Raw genomic sequence first — 23981 nt, forward strand, 5'->3', positions numbered from 1 at the left:
CACGTGTGTGCGTCTGCCTCATCTTGGCATCCTGCTCTCAGTGCGGCCCATGGGCTAAGAGCACTGTAGCCCTGCTTCTCACACAGGGCCAGCCTCTCAGGACTGGAGTTCTTTGTGCTCTAGAGAGCATGGCCTGTGCTATTGATGCCTGCTTCCCTGTGTCCAGAGACAAAATTATGACGAGTTTAATTTCAAGGCCTAACTGGCTTTTATTTGCAATTCTAGAATTAGGCAACGCCTCATGCTATGAAATAGAATGGATGCTCTGCTGAGCTGAGCAGAGGGAGCTGGCTTTGTGGGCAGGAAAGGGCTGAAGAAGGCAGAAACAGGGAACACAAAGCAGATTGGTCATTTCAGAATTACTGTCCTCACAGGGTTAAAGCTAAATGGACTTCCTTAGGATGCACACTCGGGTAAACTGGGCTCCTTCTGACTGGTTGCTCTGAAGCTCCTGTTGTGTGGAAGACTGACCCATTTCCAAGTTCACTTTGATTATGTAATACTGAGCATAAGTGGCTCCACTCTGGTTTGGCCTGGTCTGCTGGGGCCTAGTGCAGGAGCTCAGTCTAAAACAATGGCTTCCCATAAACTTTGTTTAACATGAGCCAGTCATCCTCTCAACTTCCTGCCACTCAGCCAGTGACTACCTGACTGGGGTCCCTGGCCAAGCAGATAGATGTGTGCTCCTTCTAAGCTCTACCTTGTTGCACCCCTAACCTGTTCTCCTTCCAGTCGATGTCACCCCAAATAAACGAGGCTAGTAGGCACAGACCCCACAGTCACAGATAGGTCCCTTAGGTCCCCCTGCAGGAGATCTCTGGTCAGGCAGGCAGAAATCCATTCATGCCCATGAAGGGCTTGGATGAACACTTTACACATTCCGAAGTTTCCACTATTTCTTCCCATCAGGTGTTATTTTGGGTCCTGTTGCTCCTTCAGAAGAATAAAAGTATGAGTCCATGGTCACTTCTAGCTCAGCCTGTATCTGACCTCAGTCTTCTATTACTGCCTGTCTATGTTGAGCAAAATAGTTCATTGAGATACATACATATTTAAGCAATCAGGGAAATTTGATCCAAAAGTTCAATAAATATATAAAAGCCTGTAGGAAAGATTAATGGAAAGATCAGGTAATAACATGAGACAGCTATGAGAAGTATTTTCTGTGTTGAAATGTTCATTGAAGAAGCTCGTACGGTAAAAATATCAGTAAGGCTCAATCACCATGAGATGAGCTTAGACATATGCAGACCCGCTAAATCAAAATGAGATCTTTTTGTGAATGTGTTATTTGTAGTGAGGCTTGAGGCACAGAGCAGATGAGAGGTGTCTAGGAGCTTTTCTCCCTGCCAGTCATCTTCTGGTTTTCATGGAAGAAGAGGCGATGTGATTGCTCTGGAATTCCGTACTTCCCTCCCCACAGCATTGCCCCACTCATGGCTTTATTCACTGACCATGATTTCTAGACACAGCCTGTCCAACCGGATGCCTGGAGACTACTGGCCGAACCTGTGCTCACTGGGCAGTGAGAAGGTGGGTGAGGTCACACTCTGTGTTTACCATGTCGGTGAGAGCTCCAGGGTAATTCACACTACCCATTTCTGAACCCTCAAGCCCAAAACAACTGTAGACCACTTCTCCTTTACCCTCAAAAGATTTGCTGAAATATCAGCTCACAATAAGGCACATTAATGGGAGAAAAGTCTTTATACATTTATTAATTACTACTGTGCACACAGAGAGAATCACAGGACAATTACCAGTATCCCAGTGGGGCACATATGCTTATATAGGCTACTTCTTAGGGAAAGGGAGGTAGGAAGTGTGGGTGATTCTAGGCGGATAGCAAATGATTTTCAGGGGAATTTAATGGACTTGAGGAACATACAGTGGTCTGGGGCAAAGTCTGTTGGGGCCACAGAGAAGATGACGGTTTGTGACAAAAAGTCTATCCAGATATGTTCATCTCCCCTCCTGTGAGATGTGTTCAGTTGATGAAAACTTGGAAAAAGAACCAGAGGTTATTGTTTTCTTCTATGGTAGGTCCAGATTTTAGGCAAATAAGGGAAGTTCAGAGAACAATCTCATCCTATGCTTTGGGAGAGATGTTGATGGGGGGAGAAAGGTGATTAGAGAGACTTTGAGATGTTTTTTTTCAGTACAGTGTATACAAAGTGCCATATTTTGGGGTATTGGTTTGTGAGTCCCTGCAACAGGAAGATGCCAAGTTGGTCTTCAAGACAACAAAACAAGCAAGCAAAAGTTGTGCCCTTGCTGTTCTACATTCCAGAAAAAACTATGCATTTCTTGAAATAATTTTGTTAGTACTATCCAGAGAATAACCATCATATGAATATATCAGATTATATATGCCCCAAATTGCACATCTATTATGTATCAATAAAAAATAAATTTTAAAAAATGTTAGTATTTAAATTTATATATTGTTCACTAGGGGCTTGCACAATATGGGCATTGAGTGAGATTTCTTTTTTTTCTCTCCTTGCTTATCTTTCTCTTACACTGACAAACAGAGTGCAAACTAGGAAAGGTATAATCTTGCATGATGTATGTGGGTGTATTATCCTCTTGTGATGTGCCACCTGCAGCAAAAATAACTACATGTTCTGACTTCATGGGTTCACTGGCCATCCCAAAGCTAGAAGAAAGTATTTGTGGTACGGTAGTTTTTTAAAATGCAAAAGGCCTGTTAACTCTATGGTGTTTCCAACATCCAGGATAAAGCTGACCAACACTTTCAATGAAGCTGTTGAGTCTCTAATGAGCCATATACACATTGATCTCTGTTTTTTCTGACATAAAAATGGCATTTGTAATTTGTGCCTCAGTTAATGTACTTCAGCATAAGGGGTAGATATGAGCTGTGTCCTAGAAGGCAGGACAAAACCACCTTGCTTTCTTTACTTTGACATCATTGTTGGTCTTTAAGTGACTCTCTAGTCACACATCCATTATCAGGATAGTCCCAGAAATTCTCTGATGCACATTCTGATTGCCCCCACTTTCCAGTGGGACATACACCACTCGGTGCAGGCTGGGAAATAGGAACCAAGTGGCAGGGGCCCCAGGGGTACCAGTCTCCCCGGCACTAGGATGAGAAATGAACCTTCACCATGCACATCAACACACAATTCCTTTTGGGATAGAAAGTGGTCACATTGGAAACTACTTTATTGAAGCTTAAATTTAGCTGGAACAGAATTTCTAAATTCCACAATCAGAATACAGTTTTCTAAAACTGTACTTGGAACACTTGGAAACTGATATGGTTCGGCTGTGTCCCCACCCAGATTTCATCTTGAACTGTAATCCCCATAATCCTCACATGTCAAGGGCAGCACCAGGTGGAGGTAATCAGATCATGGGGTCAATTTCCCCCATGCCATCCTCGTGATAGTGAGTGAGTCTCACAAGATCTGATGGTTTAATAACTGTCTGGCATTTCCCCTGCCTGCACTCACTCCGTCCTTCCACCCCGTGAGGAAAGTGCCTGCTTCTCCTTTGCCTTCCACCGCGATTGTAAGTTTCCTGAGGCCTCCCCAGCAATGCGGAACCGTAAGTCAATTAAACCTCTTTCCTTTATAAACTACCCAGTCTCGAGTATTTCTTTATAGCAGTGTGAGAACAGACTAATACAGAAGCTAATAGATGAGCATTAACAGAAATATTTCTGGATAGAAATCTAATCCACTAAATGATAATATCTTTCTAAAAGTATGGCCCCACAACCAACACAATTAAATAGTAATTAGCAACACTTGCCCTTTTGTAACCAACAAATGGTACCCATAACTTGGTTGTGATGCTGAGATCCCTGGAGTGTCTTATAACTTGGGTTGTGTTTCTAAAACAAGGATGGAGAAATAACTTAAAGATAGCTAAATCGAGTACTCCAAATTGCAAGAGAGCTTTTCTACTTTCTAGGGATTGTGTTACTTGTTTAACCAGAACATCCAAAGGTGGATGTGCAGTGATTATGATGATTTATCTGGCATGAAATGTGAGCATATTGAAGAATCCTTATTCTACATAAACCAAATCAATATTACTACAAATAACGTCTACAACTTGAAAAATTACAGACACCGAGTTAAAAATTTAGACTGAGACCCAGATCTCAATCCAGGAAGGTAAGTTTCTGCTTATATTTAAATAAATTATCATAACCCCAGTAAGCACAGAGGTTCCTTTTATTTAACCCCATGTTGACCCTAACATGCAAGGCAAAGAATATAGTTAATAAAAGTTAAGTTTGTGTTATGGACACTAACATCATTGCTGAATAATGAGACATGGAAAAGGGTTTTTCATTAAATTGTGCCTTTGTGGAGCTTAGGCAATTTGCAACGTTTGCATCATTACCCAAGTAATGTAGGTACTTAGAGTAACAATGTTACAGAAGGAAACAGAAAAGATATGTGTGGAAACCCAAATCCAGCAGTTGTAATTTCCCCACAGTCACAAAGTGGCAAAGAAATAGACTAAAACCCTGGTCTTCAAAGAAAGGCAGAAAGATGTTAATATCAGAAATAATTGTTCTCCAGGTACTCAAGAGTTCCAGGCTGAAATTTTACAAACCGATGGTAGACAGTTTATCACAGATGTATGCCAAAGTGAGTGATTTATCCTTGCACATAACCTAATAAGCTCTACCATTTGTGCAGCATTTTATAAACTTTAAATTACTATTTCCTACACTGTCTTAGCTGGTCATCAAGAAAGCTCAATGAGAGAGGCAGATAAGGTAATATCCCTTGGGAAACTAAGCTCAGAGTCAATGACGTAATGATATTCAACTAGGAATATAGAAGACAATAGCCTGATAGAATCATAGAGAACAGACCTCCAGGTACCATCTAGTCAAGCCTGGTGTCTTGAGCAGGATGGTATCTAATATGCCCAAGACAGTTGACAAGACAATTGTGATCGATTCCCCCAGCCTCGGTCCAGAGAGGCCACCTGTGAGATACCTGGGACCCAGCCAGGCTTCTCCTTGTTTCCTGTGCATTTTGTTCATTCAGGATTGGGACCATAATGCCTTCATCCCTGATCCCCGCCCTCTCAGCCACAACTCAGTATCGAGAGAAGGATATATCATCATCGATTCTCTAAAATATGTTTGATTTAATCACTTATTAATGCACTGAAGTCATCTTTCAGAAGTAATTGTAAACATAGGCGAAGGATTAAATCCATGCTTTTTCTCATCAGGAAGTGGTTTATGTGAGATTTTTCCAATAGGAAAGGCCAAAAAAGCGAACAACTCAATAGCACAGAAGACCCTTTTGTGGTGTCTTTTTTAAGTAAAATGACAAACTTGGGGAAAAAATAGTTTTCCAAAAGGAATTAACAAGAAAACTGGCAAGCAGATAGAATGTCAGATGATGCTAAAACAGTGACAAATGCAGTCAAGGAAACTATAACTGTGTAACTGTGGGCGGAATTAGATCAGACGCTGACCTTTCCCAAACACCTAAAGAAAACAGCTCTCGAATAATTACTGTTGAAAGGAGCCTGCAAGGTTCCCCGTGTGCCTGTGGCTGGGACTCGGGAGCATGTGCGTGACCATCTGCTACCGGGCACAGAATGCCAGGCTGCCGGCGGTGCCCTCTGTCTCGTTGGCGAGGCCGCATTTCACTCCAGCTCCTCATGCCATCGTATCACACATCTTTGTTCTCTCCTCTAAAATATAACCACTTGTTTTATATCTTGAATGTAGCATAGAGAAGCTTTGCAATTTTATCACCAAAGATGCCATGGTGTGAGCCACGGCAGAGAACAACAGTCAGCAAATACATGGATCCTCTTCCATTTAGGACCAAAGATTACAGAAGGTGGACTCAGTGCCTTCAATCGAGGTGTTTCAACGTGCAAATGTAGACTTCTTCCCTTGCTTGCTGTATAAGACAATCCAGCCCCCAACTTCCATACTTGTACAATGCCAATAGAATTTCATTTATTGCCGGCATATAATCACAAAGTTAGGTGAAAATGATAAAAACCTCTTATCTACAGATAAGCAAAAGATAATTAATGAATATATTGATTCTTTTTCCCTGTAAGGGGGAAAAGCAGTCAAAACCAATTTGTAGATCTATAAATTAGAATCATCTTTGTGTTCCCTGTATCCTTAGAATTATGATTACCTTAACAAGAAAATACCGACCAAAAGTGAGCCTTGTAAAACAGAATTCGCTATTAAGAACACATCTAGCGTAGAGAGGAAAACAATTAACATCTATTAAAATACTCACCAGTTATAAAAAGTTATAGTAACATAGGACAAACTAACACAGGTATTGACGATAGTTATAAGCAAAATCCTAACCAAGGAGATCTAGTGGCTTTGCCTGAAAGATTCTTCCTCCTTAAAGTATTTCAGATCCCATACCTTTGTTATTTCTTTCAGCTATTCCAATGAGACCTGATTCCTTCAAATAAAACCTGCAACTTCAGCCTTCTCAACTTTAGCCCATCTTCATCAGTGGCAATCATCCTTGGCAGTTCATGCATTCATTCGTGTATTTAACATACATTTATTGAGCACCTGCCAGTGCACACGCTGTGATCGGCACTGGATTACAGGGGTGGGCAAAGCAAATTGCTTCAGGCCTGCCCTTACCGGACCTACAGTCCAGTGGATGCCTTTTTAATTCTGAGAAATTCACAATTGCTTCATTGTAGCGATTGCTCTGTGAAAACTTTAAAATCATAGTCATTAATATTTTATATCAATTCACTAGCATTCTTCTCATCTACTCAGGCCAGCACTATCTATTCTAGCCTAAAGAACACCCCATCCCTGCTCCGCCCTCTACATCATTTATTTCTCAACTTTTATGATTATTATATGCACAATACAAATATGCCAAGCGCCCTCCCTCTCTGTTTGCCTTCAAATCTTATCTCTTGGTACCTTGAAAGTGCTGCTCAATAATTCCATCTTCTATAAAGTTCTCACTTGATTTCAGTGATTCCCACAGTACACTCGGCACTTACATACGGCTGTAAGTTCTCGTGTATGTATGTTATTGCCGTTCTGTGAGTTTGAGTTTTAGAATCACTGACGATGTGGGCCGGGCGCGGTGACTCATGCCTGTATGGGAGGCCGAGGCGGGTGGATCACGAGGTCAGGAGATCAAGACCGTCCTGGCTAACGTAGTGAAACCCCGTCTCTACTAAAGGTACAAAAAATTAGCCGGGCGTGGTGGTGGGTGCCTGTAGTCCCAGCTACTGGGGAGGCTGAGGCAGGAGAATGGCATGAACCTGGGAGGCAGAGCTTGCGGTGAGCTGGGATCGTGCCACTGCACTCCAGCCTGGGTGACAGAGCAAGACGCTTTCTCAAAAAACAAAAGAATTACTCATGATGTAACAGATACCCACGTTCATAGCAGCATTATTCACAATAGCCAAAAGACGGAAACAACCTAAGTGTCCATTGATGGATGAATAGATAAATAAAATGTAATGTGTACATACAACGGAATATCATTCAGTCCTAAAAAGGAAGGAAATTCTTTTTTTTTTTTTTTTTTTTTTTTTAATTTAGAGACAGTGTCTTGCTCTTTTTCCCAGGGTGAAGTGCAGTGGTGTGATCATAGCTCACTGCAGCCTTGAACTAACTCCTGGGCTCAAGTGATCCTCTTGCTTCAGTCTCCCAAAGTGCTGGGATTACAGGTGTGAAACACTGCGCCTGTCCAGGAAGGAAATTCTAATACATTCAACAACATAGATGAACCTTGAGGACGTTATGCCAGGTGAAATGAGCCAGTCACAAAATGACAAATACTCTACGATACCATTTACATGAGGAACATACAGTAGTGGGATTTGTGGACTCCAAAAATAGAATGCTGATTGCCGAGAACTGGGAAGAGGGAAAATGCAGAGGTATTGTTTAATGGGTAAAGAGTTTCAGTTTTATAAGATGAAAAATATTCAAGGAAAGGATATATATCATTGCAAATATTCTTAATGCCACTGAATTTTACACCTAATGGTTAACATGGTAAATTTTATGTTACATGTATTTTACTACAATTTTTAAAAAATCTTTTATAAAATCACATATGCTCATCCCCACCACCCTCGCTCCCCATTTGGTTGTAAGGAATTTAAGAGATGCTGCATTTTGCTATCTTATAGTCCCTGTTACCATTTGTTCTGTAAACACGGGAAACATTAGATGAGTAAATATGCTCGATGGGCATACTCGAATATGACTGCAAAGTGACTACCTAAGAGAAAGAGAGAGAGAAGCAAGAAAGTTCTTCAGCATCAGTGCATCTCTGGTTTCAGTATTATGTGGCAGCCATGTTCTGGAGGAAACCAAGGTCAATGTAGCCTAGATTTCAAGGAGAGGACTGTGGCAAAGAACCAAATATGCAAAAAAATTACCTTAATCTACAGGAAAGGAAAAATGAAAAGTATCGGGAAACGTAATCACTGGAAGAGCTACAGGGTTAATATGGGAGGAGGGCACTTTGTTAAAGAGATTTTTGATAAAGGGTAGAAGCAAACACGATCCTGAATGAGAAAAACCTGTGAGCAATGTACAAAATACGGATCAAATAAGATGGAAGAAAATGCCTCAATCTGTTGAGGGAAAATGCAGGAAAAGATCATTTCTACAATAGAGGAAAAGACATGAACCAATGAAAATAATAATATTTCTTTCCAGGCCAACACTAAACATAAGTTGCAGAGCTGGCCTGTGGTGGAACTCACAAGTCTTATTGGCAATATATGTGAGGAGACAAAAAGCAACATATGGAGAAATACAAAAATATACTCCCTAGAGATACTGCCTCTTCAGATGTCAAGAAAAACCTGGATGAAATGAAGCAAGAGTGGCACGCTGCAAAGTTACAAATTCAAGGCCACCCACAGAACCAAACATTAACACTTAGGTAACTTGGTACTGAAATAGTCCCTTTCTTTTATGACTTCAGTTGAAGACTCTAGGGAGGGAAAACAGAGACGTTGGATCATTCTATGATGCTTAATGACTCCACCATTAAAAACAGGAATCCAAAGTGGGAGAAGGAACTGACTCCTTGCCTGATTTCTGTCTCCCCAGGTGGAGCTGGTCTCTTGGGCAGCCTGACGTCTGGTCCACTCCTCTGTCCTATGCCGGGATCATCATGACTGTAGAGATTACGTCACTGTTTTGCATCCTTGTTACATAACTCAGTTCCTGGTAGATTGTAAGTACACAGAGGTGTTTTTTTTAATTAAAAAATGGATGACTGAATAGAAGAATGGACAAATTGCCTTTTTGTATTCTGGCCACTGTTGATTAGTTGTGTGACCTCAATTAGGATATTTTAACTCTCTGTGTCTTCGCTTCCTCATTTACATGTTGAAGGTAATGACAGTTCCTACCTACCGCACAGGCTTCTTGAAGATTAAATGGCATAGGGTGGGTAAAAGGTTTAGATTAGTGCCTAGAAATAGCACATTTCACTGAAAATTACCTATTACTCATATTATTTTTGCTAAGAGATTGTATAAACCTAATAAGCATCATATAGTTTACTATGCACAGATAATTTTTAAATCTTATAAATACAAATTTAACCCGCAAAAAAAAAAAAAAAAAAAAAAATCAACATAGTTACCACCTAACAGTAAAACGTTACCTGTTCATGAATTCATTCGAGGCAGTAAATCACATTGAACTGCAAATATTTTTACAGTATCTAAGTATGAAATACTAGAACACCTTTAATGTATTTTAAATTAAAAAATCATTATAAAGTGCAGCATGTAATTCTTTACATTCTTTTTTCTAACACATGGGAGACAATTTAACTTTGTGTTTCAGATTTCTGTTCTTATCATAAATTATTTATTCCTCATTCAACACATATTTATTAAACACCTACTACATTCTAGACACCAGGGAGGCAATGGTGAAGTAAACACAGCTACTGCTCCCTTTGAGATTATGTTTCTGTTAGGAAAAACAAATACACATACACAAATAGACACACAAATACACACGTCAACACAGAGAGATACACATATGTACACACACGGATATTCAGAGATATAGACACATATATACATACGTAGACACACACAGTTACATACACATAGATATGCATACACGTAGATACACACATTCATAAATACACACAGACACATGCACATAAATATACACGTATATATACATACATATAGATATATACACACATAGATATATATACACCTATATAGGTACACACACATAGATACACACACAGGTGTATATATACACACACTTGTACATACACACATATACACACACAATGTTGTGGGACCATAACTGGCATGAAGAAAACTGATTACAAAGGGTAGAGCATGAATAAGATGGTTTATATAGTGTACTCAGGGAAGGACAGTCTGATAACATTTAAGCAAGGAACTGATTGAAGTGAGGGTGCTCTCTGGGAAGGGACCACGTCAACGAAGACAAATGAGGAGGTGCAAAAGCCTGAGGTGGGAGCATGTTTGGAGCAGTCCAGGAACAGCATCGATGCAGTACGGACAGAGAACAGTGGGCAAAGGGAGAGGGGTGTGAGATAAGATTGGGAAGGCAGCTGGGAGCAAGAATATCAATGCAGATTTTGCTCTAAGAAAATGGAAGATATCACAGGGATCCTGTGCTAAGGAATGATGTGATCTGGGTTATGTTTTGGAAGTGTCACTCTGCCTGCTGTGCAGACAGCGGATGGAAGGAGATCTAAGATGAACAAAGGAGACCACTTAAGAGACTTTCAGGAGGTGGTCATGGCTTGGACTAAGATTTGGGGCAAATTTAAAATAGAGCCAAAGGGACCTGCTGATGGATGGGATGCATTACGAGGGCTAGATCTGTGACTTTATGTGACCCGCTGCGGCAGGTGTGCAGACACTTGCTTTCTTGAAATGTGCTTGATGTTGCTTTTGTTGTTGTTGTTATTGTTTTTGCTTTGTTTTAATTTCTTTCCATCTCTGTGATTAAAGCAGACTGAAGTTCATGAATCTCTGTGCTGAAGTGGATTGTTTAACTGTAGCTATGAGTAGGACTGACATTTCTAAGTCTAATTCCAACAATGGGAATTGTGGCCTTTCTGAGCTTCAGTTTCCTCAATTATAAAGTAAGAAAACCCGCTAGCTTTGCAAGTCTGTACCTCTCCTACCAAAAGCTATGGTATTGTTGTCAGTTTGGTCAAAGGCTTTCCCAGTTGGTACAGCCCCCTGGGACAGGGAAGGAATTCGTTCAATTGACTGCAAGAAGTGAATTTTTTTTTTTTTTGGAAAAAAAAAGGAAGGAAATTTTAAATTTTTTATGTTGATTGGCTTGGTTTCCATTGAGATCAAGGATTATTCCAACAAGTTGAGAGTTATAAAACACCAGCTATCTGTTCCCGTATTTTATTTTCCATACTAAAAAAGCGTGTGTTTTCAGATAAATTTCAATTTATCAATCTTTTGTGTTTCATCTTATAACAGTTTTACTAAAAATTGTTTGACTCATGTGGTCTTCAGGTTGGGGAAGGCTAGGACAGATGGCACTGCAGAGTGGTTAAAGCAGGGTCTCAGAGGCAGACTGCCTCGATGTGAAACCCAGCTCTGCCACTTACTGTGTGATCTTGGGAAAATTACTGGCCCTCTCTGTGCTCAATTTCCCTGTCTCTAAAATGAGAATAACAGTAGTACTTCCCTCAGAGCCTCAGAATTGCTGGGATAATCAAATGAGTTAATGTCCAATGAGCACTTAGAACGTTGCCTGACACATAGAAACACCAACTAAGAGCCCCTTATAATTATTATTTTTATCTCTACTCAAATACTGTACCTACCTCTATTTTTAAAGAATTTGAAAACTACTTGATATTTGAAATCTCTGCGATTATTTCAAGGAATTTAATAGCAAAATGATACCTGGGCCTTGGAACTGTCATTTAGGATGGACCACTTGTGAAATGTGCCTTTTTAAAACATCGTGGATTTTCAAATCTGAAAGAACTCAGTTCATCCTGCTCTGCTCATTTAGTGGTCCTAAGTATTTGTGGAAATTCTTTCTGAGCTTGTATTCATACATCTGTCAAATACAGATTAACTTCTTGAGGTTGCTGTTAGGACTAAAAGAGATAATACATGCAAAGTGCTAGAAAATATATTAATATTACATTCTTTACCTCTCCACCCTCAGTCAAAATTTGTGTGACTTAAGCGGTGTATGTGAAATTTAACATGATGCCTTCAGGATTCAGAAAAGAAATGAGGATTCAGAAATGAAATGTCTGTGGAACACGCGTGGATAAGAGTTGCTTATGGCCGGGCATGGTGACTCACACCTATAGTCCCAGCACTTTGGGAGGCTGAGGCGGGTGCATCACGAGGTCAGGAGTTCGAGACCAGCCTGGCCAATATGGCGAAACCCCATCTCTACTAAAAACACAAAAAAACTAGCCAGGCACGGTGCTGCGTGCCTGTAGTCCCAGCTACTCGGGAGGCTGAGGCAGGAGAATCACTTGAACCGAGTAAGCGGAGGTTGCAGTGAGCTGAGATTGCACCATTGCACACCAGCCTGGGCAATAGAGGGAGACACTATCTCCAAAAAAAAAAAAAAAAAAAAAAAGAGTTGCTTACAAGAAACCAAGGCCATTCATGGTGACATTGTCCCTGTGAGCAAAGAGGACCAATGATGTCCCTGAGCTGTGGACACCACTAGCCTCCTATACCCAGCCTCTGCAGGACCACCCTACAGCCTCTCACCCCACCCCCGGAACAACCACATTTTTGACTGGTGGTTCCTCAGTCTCCTAATTTCAGAACATTTCGTACCAATGGGCTTGAGGAGGTGGAAAGTTCCCCTATTCATTCCATGAGATTTTCAAAATTGGCTTGCTTTGTGTATGGGATTTTTATTTTTTTAATATGGACTTTGTATTTTAAAAGTACATTTAAGAAAGGGCAGTGCCATATAACATTTCGTTATTATTGACTACTTTGTCACATGTCACCGAGAGGTAAAAGCAGCATTGCTTAGAAGAAAGAGCACAGCCCAGCGAGTCAGGACAACAGGGCCAACCCGAATGCACCCTCACCAGTCAGGAGACGCTGACTCGGTCATTTCCCCTCTCCGTTTTCTTAACTCTAAATGGAAGATATTGAACGAGATGGTTTCTAAGGCCTTAATTCCATCTATAATCCTTTGATGTATGAACACCAGAGGAAGCTCCTGGTGGTCTCTCCCCTTGGGCCTGGACAGAACAGGAGAATGGCCGACTGCTGGGCCTTCCTCAGAGCCCTCTCTGCCAAGTGCCTTACCAACGCCCTCTTGATCAATTAAGGGAACACAGCGTCAGAATACTGGAAGGAACCATTTTTCTTTGACTTGTTTAATACATTTCTGTTTCAGACCCTATCGTGGTAAGTGTTCTGGCCATTTTAACAGACATAAACAGAAAAAATGAGAACTCATCCTCTAATTTTGTCTGTGGTTATAGAAAGAATATCAAACAGACTGATGGAACTGTTGGGAGTCTTAAGAAAAGAGATAGTTTGTCGTTTCAAGCATAGCCTGGCAAATATCTGTCCTCTGCAAATTAAGTCAGAAGTTCAATTGCACATGTGAGGCCGGGGGCTGCCGGAGCCGGACATGTAAGGGCCATGTGGGAGGGGAGGATCCTTGGCCAACAGCATTCTGGAATACCACTGGCTAAGTGTCCTGGCCGTGAAATCAGGTGTTATAGAGATTAAAGCCAGTATTTGTGTGTTTTATGAGGAATTAGGCAGTAACGCTTTTAAGCAGTTAGAAACTATTATTTTCCTCCTAGAAGCATCCTTTCCAAAAGGCAAACAGCCGCTAGCACGCTTTATGGGATGTGCTTTCTCTGTGTATTTGCCGAAAGACGATCACACTTTTGCCTCAGTTGTCATGCTCATTTTTTGGTTTCTGACCTTTATGGAAATGAAGAAAATAATTAACTCTGCCTGCTTGTGGTCTAGGACAGAAGCTGTCACTGCATGTTTTATGGTAAAATCGCTTGAGAGGAAGCAGCTGCATGCGAGCCTGATGGTCCCGCCATTGTACGGCCGGCCCCCTGATTTCTGGAGGAGGTCATGCTTTTTCACGGGTTCATGGCCAGCCAGTTACCTTTTGTCACATTTTTGTTCTTCCTTTATAATTCTGTCAAACTGAGGGGGGGAAAAAAAAAAAAAACTGCCACAGTGTGCAGAAAGCAAACTGGAATCTGGTGCTGCCATTAAGCACATCTGTATTTCCACGGCAAAGTGTGCAACTTTGAATGACTTTTTCTTAGCAAAATCCCTAGTGTTTGTCTTCGTTCTTAGAAAGGGAAGCAGCCTCCACTATAGTCATTCCTTACTTGAACATGCTAAGAAGCCCTCCCAGCCTTCCTTAGCAATAGAGAAACTCTTACCGGGAAGGGGTCCTGATCCAGACTTTAAGAGAGGGTTCTTGGATCTCACCCGAGGAAGAATTCAGGGCAAGTCTGCAGTGCAAAGCAAAAGTAAATGTATGAAGCAAGTAAAACGGTGAAACAACAGCTGCTCCATAGACAGAGTAACGCATTCCCAAGAGGAAGAGGAAGAACACGTTCGTCCTAGATGCAATACGTGTTTATATACAGAATCAAAAAAAAGATCACGGGGACATGCTGCTCTGCTACATGGGTTTGTGATAAAGGATTAATTTTCTTAATTACTATATTTTGCACGTATCGATATTATTATCTTTAGAGCAAAATTAGGAATGCTTCTGTTCTCAAGATATTGGGATATCAGGACACTCCTGAGTCTGGCCTGTTCAGTAAACGTCATCAATCTGTTCCCTTTACCATAAACATCCAGAGGCTAGGAATGCCTAACTTTCTGGGAACACAACCCAGCAGGTCCCAGCCTCATTTTTCCCAGCCCTCACTCAAGATGGAGTCGCTCTGGTTCAAACGCCCAAACCATCATTCTGAGTAAACTAGCGCAAGGACAGAAAACCGAACACTGCACGTTCTCACTCATAGGTGGGAACTGAACAATGAGAACACCTGGACACAGGGTGGGGAACATCAGCCACCGGGGCCTGTCATGGGGTGGGGGGGAGTGGGGAGGGATGGCATTAGGAGATATACCTCATGTAAATGACGAGTTAACGGGTGCAGCACACCAACGTGGCACGTGTGTACATATGTAACAAACCTGCATGTTGTGCACATGTACCCTAGAACTTAAAGTATACTAATAAAATTTTTAAAAAAATTAAAAAAAACAAACCATCTCTGGAACCATTGTGCAGATTTCATAAGCTACAAAGCTTTGTCTCTCAGTCCCCACAGATATTTTCATGAAGCTGTTCTTCAGTACTGACTTGAATTTGGGGTCCACCTCCCTTGTTGTAGGTATGGGCCAGCCTGGACCAGAGGTTAAGCTGACTTGGTCACTTCCTCTAGAAGTAAAGCTTTTTCCTTGCGTCAGGTCTCTATACGTCAGTTCTTTCTCCGCTTGGGATAGGATCTTTCCAAGCAAGCTCCTTGACCGCTCCTGCAAAGAAACCCTGGCTTTGTCCTATGACTAGGATGAATATAGTCTAGACTCAGGCTTGACGTCCATGGAAACCAAGAGAAGAACCAGGTGAAAGGAAGAGTCTCTCCAACTCCTCCAGGTGGTGACTTTCAGAGGAACATCTTCCTGGGTCACCTCTTATCCTTTGGCCCTCACACTACATCCCAGTGGAGGTCAAAACCAGGACTCAACAAAAGAGGCTAATACTCTCAGACCCGGGGGTATTCGTGGGATTTTGGCCTTTCCCCAAAACCTCACCGTTACCAAGCACAGGAATTCCTGCACGCTGGCTGAGGAGAACTAACTTTTTTATTAATACATTTCCGAGGAAGGGACAACCTTCCATGCATGCTGTTGATAACTGAGTGTAACAGATTCCCTGGTGGACTCTGAAGGCTCTGGCTTGGGATTACTTTAGCCATAAAACTGCCTCATTACCAAGTGCTTCTGGTGCTTCTGGAGCTCAGCTCCCTTGGAAAGTGTCCAAATCAAAGCTACCTTTATACCATACTCCTTTGTGTCCTGATGTCCTGAATAGTGAGATTATCGGCTACACCCACCTGCTCCTGCATTTCCTTCCTGCTCAATTTAAATAAACAATGAGCTGTTTTTCTTCTTGACTAACAGCCAGTCTATACAACAGCAGCAGGAAGATTACTTTCTATCTGTATGCAAATAGATACATAGCTGAGTTCTCTCCAGTCCCCGGGAAAAGACCCTTCTAACTAAATGACTTATGCTTCTGTTTCTTCATGTATAAAATTAGTGGCTTGGTGCTAAATAACCTCAATCCCCTTCTGGCTGTATACTTCCACGTCTCTCTCTCACACACACACACACACACACACACACAAACTGGGGAGGATAAAATTTGCACACACTCAACAATTAGAGAAAAAGCAAAGTAGTACGTGTTTAAACGTTCAATAAATACTCAACTCCCTACTATGATACCCACGTTTCTTCTCAACTTAATGTATTTTTTTTGAAACAGAGTCTCACCCTGTCCCCCAGGCTGGAGTGCGATGGCACGATCTTGGCTCACTGCAGCCTCTGCCTCCCAGGTTCAAACGATTCTCCTGCCTCAGCTTCCCGAACTTGGTGAGGGGCTTATTCTCTCTCCCTGCACCATAGACCTTTAGGCAATAGAAATACCCACCCACTAAGCAATCCCCAAAGCATTCTACACTTACCTGCTCCTGACAGCCAAGTTCATACAGTCCCCACTGATCCAAATGCTCTTTATCCTTCGACTTTAGGTGATTCCCACCCAGTCTTCAAAGATCTGCCCAATCATCACTCCCCCTGAAGGCAGAAAGTCTGGCTATCTTTCTGAGTATTCATGGCCCCTTGCTCAGACCTATAGCACAACACTTGAAGTACAGTAGCATGGCTTACTGTGTATGCAGCTGCCTCCACCAACTAGGCTGAGAACTGTTCAGATTTCACTTTTTTCTACCCTACGAACTAGTACCACACTAATTGTAACAAAGTTCTCAATGATATTCACTGGGTATACCTTGAATATATTTTCTTAGGGACATTTTTTTTACATAAACATGTTGAGGCTTACGTTTAACACATACACTCAGTTGTATGTCTAAAGTCAGTGGTACAGGACAAGCAAATGGAAATATGGGTGAGCTTTGGTTCTAGGCGAATTAGTTCATTTTCATTACTTGGAGATTCTAGAGGATCAGTTTACTGAAGATTCAGGTAATGGGGCTAGATGTCAAGGGACAAGTCATATTCTACCTTAAATTGCCATTGTGATTTAAACATGTTTCCCCCTTTAGCAGTGTTTTGTCTAGCAATGATTAAATTATAAACCACATGGATATCTCACTGGCCAACAGGAAACTGGGCAGATCTTCAGTCTTTCCGGATCCTCCGTGCCAGCATCATTTTACGTCTTTTGTTTGAAGATGAACAGAGCTGGCTCTGCCTTTCTTCCTTTCTTTCCCCTTTTCTTATTCCTTCCTTCAATGAAGACACTAAGTCAATGAAGACACTAAGCATGAATCTTTTAAAGGTTTCTGTAGTCCTTCCGTAAGCAACTGATGAATGCCCACTATGTTCGCTGCACAACTGCAACACAAATAGAGAAGGAAAAAGATTGTTTGGGCAATGCTGTCGAAGAGATTCTTTTTTCACTTGGAAAATGATTATTTATTTAACAACATTTCTTGACTTTCTTCTATGTGCAAAGGCACTCTAAGAGACGGAGACTGATAAGGCTTGGTTTTCGACCATCAAAGCCTTTCGAGGTTTAAACAATGGTTTTCAAATTTCAAGTCGTGAAATCAACTTAGTGCATTAGGAAGAACGTTTGTATTTATTTCGAATGGCATAGAATAGAAGACATCCAAGTACCTCCCACAGAGTGAGGTATTATCACATGAAAATTATTTCTCCGTGTATGTGTGTGCACTGGGTCACAAAGAAAAATGTGTTTATTTCCATACGGCACAGTTAAAAATTTAGAAGCCTGCTGATTCAGAAGAATGAACGAACATGGACCTGAATTACCACATTTTAGGTTTTAACAAATTGAATGGAAGTAGGCATGGGGGACTCAATGTCAAGTTAATAAGCATCAAAGATCCAATTTGCCAACATTGCATCATGTCCTTGCCGCTTCTTTTGAGTTGATGGAGATACAGTTGTAGAGAAGAAAAAGATCCATGCTGTGTGTGTGCCGGCACGGATGGTATTTTATGGGGATGCAGCTGGCTGCAGATTCCAGCCAATGACCTGGTGTGACCTCTTGTTTCAACTGAGGGGCATACTGGCTTCATACTGACAAAGCTTAGTGACCAGTTCCCCAGCCAGCAGTCCACCAGTGAAAAATAGGAACATTTCAGAGAACAGCAGGAAATGCTAGTTGTTTTAGTCCTGTCTCCCACAGCTATTTCAAAAACAAAGTCTTATCCTGGGATTGAGACAGGGTGTAGCTTTAGAGGAGGTGTGTTTTTCTCCATTCTGTTATGTAATCAAGCATCCAAGCTGGCACCATGTTTGCTGAATGGAGACATATCAAATCATTTTCTGCTTTTTTTAACAGGCAGAATATGCATGTATTTCAATTGATAAAAATATAAGAATCCCCATGATTATGTTATTTCTATTCCAGTATTTTTCTTGGTTGTGGAACTACAGTAGGAGCCCTCCTGTCCTTTAATAACACTATGCTCTGCTAGAAGTGGGGAAGCCAAGTTCATTCTGCCATCCCTTTTCACCTCAAACCTCCTTTTCACCTGAGAGCAGACCCTCGTAGGATTCCTAGACCACTGTCTATGTGTGCAGGAATGAGTAACAAAAGGAAGGTTTCTTCACTTATAAGATGGGTGGAGGTGGCTGGGCGCGGTGGCTGACGCCTGTAATCCTGGCACTTTGGGAGGCCAAGGCAGGCAGATCACAAAGTCAAGAGATCGAGACCATCCTGGCCAACATGGTGAAACCCCGTCTCCACTAAAAATACAAAAATTAACTGGGCTTGGTGGCACATGCCTGTAATCCCAGCTACTTGGGAGGCTGAGGCAGGAGAATCGCTTGAACCCAGGAGGTGGAAGTTGCAGTGAGCTGAGATAGCACCACTGCACTCCAGCCTGGTGACAGAGCAAGACTCCATCTCAAAAAAAAAAAAAAAAAAAAAAAAAAGGTGACTGGAGGGGAGAGACAATTATGAGGACTCTTTGGACCACACAATGTCAGTATCCTTTCCTACTGTCAGTAATGCATGATAAACAGGGTTGTAAGCAGAAAAAAATGCAACATTTTGGTTTCGTGCTCCAGGGATCAGTCACAGGCTAGCTAGACCATGATGGGAATCTGTTGTTTCTCACGATGTACGAGGCAGGGAGAGCACGTCTTACTTTTCTTTCATTTCCACGCTTGCCCTTTGAAGACTCTGTTTAGAGCCAACAAAGCGATACATTTGACACATCCTTAATGATAGATCAAGAGTGCCAGAGAAATCTCCAAGCACCTAGAACTGCAAAATGAGAATGAAGCTGTAGAAATCATCAAATCCAACTTCTTGTCTCCAGATCTTTTTGTTCCTGACATTACCGATTACCTGTGAGCTGGGAAGGACTCTGAAGCCGGGATCAGGTACAAGTCCTCACCTCTTCTCTCTCTCAACCCTGCTATCCTTTGTAAGCTGCAAACCCTGATAGACATTTTGCAACCCATCAATTCCAGAAACGTAATGATTACAATATGTTCTATAAGCTTTAAGTTAGACTCTACGGAACTTAAGGTGAAGCACAGCAGTAACCACAGCATAGTAGTAGTGAACTTGAATTCCAACAAAATATCTGTGTGCTTAAGTACTTAACTACATAATTATATAATCATTACGAGACATTTCTCCTTCAGAATTTTATATATGGCTGACTTTACCTGTTTATCTCCAATCACCAGTCTCCTGAAGAGAGTTAGAGTTTGATATTCTCCTATCTTAACCACTGAGCATAGTTTCTCTCATCCATTCATTCCTTACCCATTCATTGAGTTTTTATTTGGTGCAGCATAGGAGACCAAGTTGTACCTGCTATGAAGCTGAAACAGCTAGAATTCTACCCTCAAAAGTTTACATTGTAGTTGGGAAGATAAATCATGTGCATAGATAACAATACTAAAAGGCAAAAATAGTAAAATAAAAATGCTTTATGGCATTTTAACGAAGAGAGAGAGTACTTCAAAATATAAGGCTCAGAGAAAGATCATGAGGGAAATTGTATATGAATTGAATCTTAAAGGCCAGGACGTGTAAAAATGAGAGATAACATTCTAGGTGGTGGATAAACAGTGCCAGAAGAAATTCCAGGGACTATTTGGTTAGTGGGAAGCAGTTTATATGGACTGAAGAATGGGGTCTAACAGTGAAAGTATGTGATATCGGTTGGAATAGCAGCTTTGAATCATCCAATACCAGGCAACAGAGCTCCAACTGAATTCTAGATGATGGGAATCTATGGAAGGTGTTTTGGTAGAAAGGAGTGATTTGATCAGAGACAAATGTTTGTGGTTAAAGATTCCATTCTACACCACAAACACCATCTGTTTCATGCAGTTTTGGACAACTCTACAATATATAGGTATCTTGGTGGCTCTAATTGTCAAACAACACATGGCAAACACATTCCTTCTCTCATTCCTCCTGTTAGCATTGTTAAACGCATTAAAATTGCCATGCCATATTTTGTATGCAAATGATCTCATGTTCCTTACCACAAGCCTACAAAGTGTATCCTATTGTATAGGCAATGCGACCCATGCTCAAGAAGGTTGGGTGATTTGTGATCTGGTCACAAAACTGGTTAGTGATGAAGTAGACTTGGCATCTTCTCCCTTCAAACCTGGAGAATTTCCCATGATATGACAGGGTTCCCCACACATATTCTCATTGTACTACTAACCACAAGTCCTGTAAAATATTATGGACCTTTTGATGTGTAAAACATTAGAATAGGTAAAGAAGAGAAAGCTCTTACTGCAGAAATTTAAAGTGTTTCCCTGGGAAACTGATACTTCTGAAAAATGCAGGTATATATGCTTTTATATACTCAGGGAAGACCATTTGATTGGCCCTTCAGGGCATTTTCAAAATACTTTTTCCTCCAAATGACTCCGTAAGATAGACAAGGTAGATATTATTTTCCCTGTGGCAAATAAGAATATCAGGGCTAATGAATTTGCCCCAAATCATGCTGGGACTGAAACTTGGGTAGGTCTTGTAGCTTGTAATTCAAAGCTACTTTCACTGCCTCTAGATCTGTATCACCATTGAAGATGATTGAGATGATTCAATAGTGTGTTGTTATAGAGTGCATGCAATTAGGACATATAATTCACTCAGTGGTTCAGCATACTGATCAACCACATCTTTTCAGTTTTCCTGGGACAGATCTCTGTTGGGCTTTTGGAATGCACTATGGGGTCTATGAATGAACGTATGGGATATAGGTTGGAATAGTAACTTCGAGTCATACAGTACCAGGCAAGAGAGCTTCAACTTAATTCTAGATTATGGGAATCCATGGAAGGTGTTTGGGCAGAAAAGAGTGATTGGGTCAAAGACAAACGTTTGTGGTTAAAGATTCCATGTCAGAATATGATGCTTAGGAGCAACAGTACCATTTATCCTCCTCGTGGCTTAAATGTTTTAAAATATTCAAGATCAAGAGTCCACTTATTCATATTCCCCCTTTATACAGAAAGAGGAAAGGGAAGAGTGGCATACAAAGAGACCAACCAGTACCATGAATGCTTTGGGACGTTTGCTATTACATTCAGTGGTGGGGGGAAAAGAAGTGCTTTTGCATAAAGCACTCAGCTGGAGTAGAAGTGAAGGAAAGAAAGGAAGGTAGACATAGGCTGGGCTCTTCTCCCAGCAGGTAAAGAAAGAACACCGTTCCCTGGTGCAGCCTGCATCCAGCCAAGGCCTCGGTTTTTGAGTTGTTAACACAATTTTTAGTAATTAATTTATATTTCATTTAAATGATAATGCATATATACACTTTTACTCTAGAAACTGTAAATAACAATGATGGAGCTGACACCTCTGTTGATCAGCACTCAACCTCAGGCTTCCCCAGAGCTAACCTCATTTATCAGTTTCAGATATATCCATCCAGGAAGTTGTCTATAAATTTACCTGTACATTACGTGTGCATTTAGAAATATGTAAGTTTACTTTGATGATGGACTTTTTTTTACATCTAATTAAATATATTAAGAAGTCAGTTACCTTAGAATACTGTGTAAATTAGAGCGTTAACCCCATTAACCTGATTTCTATGCCCCATAGCTCATTTAAAAGCCAATCAGTGGCCTGCAGCACTCAAATACTTCACACGGCATTGATTTTGTATTCTTAATAATGCCCAAAGAAGCAATCTTGTTCTGCAATTCCAGTTTAACTCCTAATAAACTGATATTTGGAAGGAAGTGACAGATAATACACAAAAAAATTCAATTCTGTGAGCAAGAAAACGACCATTAGTGTCAAAATGCTGTCTACTGCCCTGGAGGAAAAAGCATAGGCAGCTGTAGCACACACCATTGATGGATGGCAGGATGATCGATTTAGAACTGTTACTGAACAAAACTGGCCCTTATTCTGAGATAAAGAGAAAATGTTTTAAAGATCTCATTTAAAAGCCAAATCAAATGAAATCTTTAGGACAACAGAGATCTCATTTTTGCATTTCTATATTCTTTCAATAACGTAAATATTGTCAGTTAACATAAGAAAAAGGGTTACCGTGGTGTTTTCTCTCCAGAATTTCTAGGATGGCTTCAGTTTGTAGTATGGTATTAGGAAAATTGAGCACCGTCACTGTTTGTTCCATTTCTTCGTGATTAATATTCATTGCCAACACCCTGGCATGTGAAGTGATTGTTCCTTGATTCATGGTGCACGTGTGGGCAGCAGCAAACACTGAGGAAGCGCCATAATTTTAGGCCGTTTACAAAGAGCCAGCTACCAGAGCAGATTGCTCAGGGGCCATCCACCCACATTGTGCTCCATGACACCCTGACTCTCTGCTGCTGTTAACATTGACCCGAGGTGTCTTCTTTAGTAATGAGCAAAGATTAAGGGAGAACATGTTGTGTGGCTTTTCACTAGTCCCTACGAGTTGAGAATGACTTCAAATTTGATAGAGGCTTTGCACACTTAACTTGGATTTTTCTTTTGATATCAGCCTCTCCTTGAATAGTAGCAATATGGTATGTGTTAGAGGAGGTGACAATTTGACAGAAGATTCAGAAGGCACTGTGAGCTATTATGCTCTGGAGATGAATTTAAAAGGGATGTGGGATTTGGTAGGGCATGTTGAATTTTGGTAAAACAGAATTACGTTGGTTACCAATGATCGAGTGGGATTGACTGTAGAGTTTCATTGTGTGCAGATTCTCAACTTTCAGCTATCTCTAAGGAGGAAAAAGAGAGAGTAAAACTCTATTACCTGTTGACTTGCTATTTTTCATTAGGCCCACAGACCCCAAATAGTTTCTCTGCCACGAAAAGAAGTCCCGTATAGTTACAAAACTGAAAGGCTGTGGGACTGGAATCCTAAACCCATTGACAGTTAAGGTAGAAATTGGGTTCCAAGACTTAGCTGGCCAAGGCCTCAGGAGCTGACTGGACTTACCTCATTTTCCACCTGGGGTCAGGAGTAATATGTGACTCTTGAACAGCGGCTTTCAAGGCATTAGCATAACTTGTTTCTTCTTTTGCTTTCCAATGGGAAGATGGCTCCAAATGATAGCTTCAAAAGTCCCAGAAAGTTGTCTCTGTCTCTAGTGGCTAAAAACTGGAACTAAACAGGGTAGAATGAGGAAGTGACTTGGAGAGAAATTGTGCAAAATTAAATTATATAATAAAACTTTACATCTGG

General features: G+C 41.1%; 1 protein-coding gene across 4 annotated transcripts in view; it reads left to right on the forward strand.

Moving 5' to 3' along the window:
• CHRM3 (cholinergic receptor muscarinic 3) overlaps positions 1–23981 on the forward strand; it is a 527196-nt gene that overhangs the window by 436046 nt on the left and 67169 nt on the right. For 3 of the 4 annotated variants that reach the window (XM_025365316.1, XM_025365337.1, XM_025365326.1), the window contains one exon: positions 9101–9227. The gene's annotated coding sequence lies outside the window, so the exon portion shown is untranslated. Of the gene's footprint in view, positions 1–8701; positions 8931–9100; positions 9228–23981 lie in introns of all 4 variants that reach the window. The other variant, XR_003116667.1, reaches the window with a different exon arrangement.

This window comes from Theropithecus gelada, chromosome 1, assembly GCF_003255815.1.
Source record: "Theropithecus gelada isolate Dixy chromosome 1, Tgel_1.0, whole genome shotgun sequence".
Lineage (NCBI taxonomy): Eukaryota > Metazoa > Chordata > Mammalia > Primates > Cercopithecidae > Theropithecus > Theropithecus gelada.